Here is a 1,716-nt window from a genome sequence, read left to right on the forward strand (position 1 = left end):
GTGTTTGCCTTTCTCTTCACATTTCTTCTAAATCGTGGGGTTGAAACCCTGCATAAGACGGATTAATTTTAATCTAAACTGACATTTTTCTAAGCAGCCTTTGAAAATGCCACCCCTGTGTTTTATAAATGAAATTCAAGAATAAATGTAAAAAACCAGCTTGAATTTAAAACAAAACTTTAAACATTTCTGTTTTAAAGGGAATAAGGAAATGGATTTTTCAGAGATATTTATTGTTGCTCCATTATACACTGCCCCGTAAGATTTTAGAGATGGGGGGGAAAAATCACAGGAGAAGTAGAAGACAATAAAATTAAGATGTTCATTGTGTCAACTGTTGTATGTAATTATGAAATATTTCTTTATGAACAAATATTTGTAAGTATAAATATGTACTGAAAAACTAAATCATATCTTGATACAGACTGGTATTCAAAATACTTATTAAAGCTGACCTTCTCACTGGACATGTGTGCAATTATACAGTGACTACAAATGCGCAGTAAAAGGTGTAATTCTTTATGAATGAAATAGTTGGAAGTTAATGACTGTTTCTTTCTTGCATTGAAAATATTTTTATAGTGAGGGCTTCTAAAAAGTGCAGAACCCTCTGTATTATGTCAGACACCATTCATTTTGATGAATACTACACTTGCATTTGGAACAAATGCATTTCTGTCAATATTATAAAAAAACCCCAAAGTGGGCATGTCTACACATGGAATTAATGCTACATGCAGGTAGTAAATGTACTGCGCAAGTACCTGGATGTGTAGACGGTGGTGCTTTACTGTGTAATACATTAGTCTACTGTGCAGTAAAGCGTTTTATGTAGATACAGCCAATGATATGGGCATACAGATTTTGTAGGTCTTGGTTTTTGGGGTAACCTTAGATAAACTATCAGTGCTGTTGAGATCCAAATCTGTGGAAAGCTAAAACAGTTGTATATTGGGAAAATTCAATAGAAAAATCACCAGAATTGTCACGACTTGCTGTTTAGATCTATTTATAGTTGCTAGCAAGTGCTGTGGCTTTCTCATAATTAAGAATGAAAAATGTTCACTATTAATGAGGAAAAGAGCTTCGTAGAATTCTGACTTAAATGATGTAAAATAGGGGTAGTGGATGTGAAAAGATAGGGCAGTGACATTGCATTACTGTCACCTGATTTGCACTTTTTAAAGGAGAATTCCATCGTATTAATTTTTAAAGCTTTACTTTAATCCTTGTGAGCTAATACTTTTCTATTCTTGAGGCTGTAGGCCCCACTAAAATTTTCCCCTTGTTCACTGAAACTGATAATGAACTTGGGTGTTCATGATGGAGGGGGAAATGCAAGAAAAAAATCTATTTTCTCCTCTTCCTCTTCTCCCCCTCAAAGGAAAAAATCTTTCTCCTTTCTTCTTGTGTATGCATAAGTTCAGTAAATTGTTTACATTTCTGTTCAATATCTGAAGTCCATATTACAATAAGAAAATGTGGCTTTGTATAAGCTTTCATTGTGATATTTTGGCTCTTTAAAGTTTTAATTGTTTAACACGGATTAATTGATGAATTAAAGAATTTCAGGAGTAATTCAGATGCATTACAAATTTTAGGCCTGTTGTGGATTTTGAAATATAAAGCTCTATTTATTAGAATGATAATTGTACTGCAAGTGGTGAAATAACTGGTGCATGTTATGTTATCTATAGTCAATTCACATCCTATAAC

Source organism: Crocodylus porosus, unplaced genomic scaffold (genome assembly GCF_001723895.1).
Source record: "Crocodylus porosus isolate Cpor-Errol unplaced genomic scaffold, CroPor_comp1, whole genome shotgun sequence".
Classification (NCBI taxonomy): Eukaryota; Metazoa; Chordata; order Crocodylia; family Crocodylidae; genus Crocodylus; species Crocodylus porosus.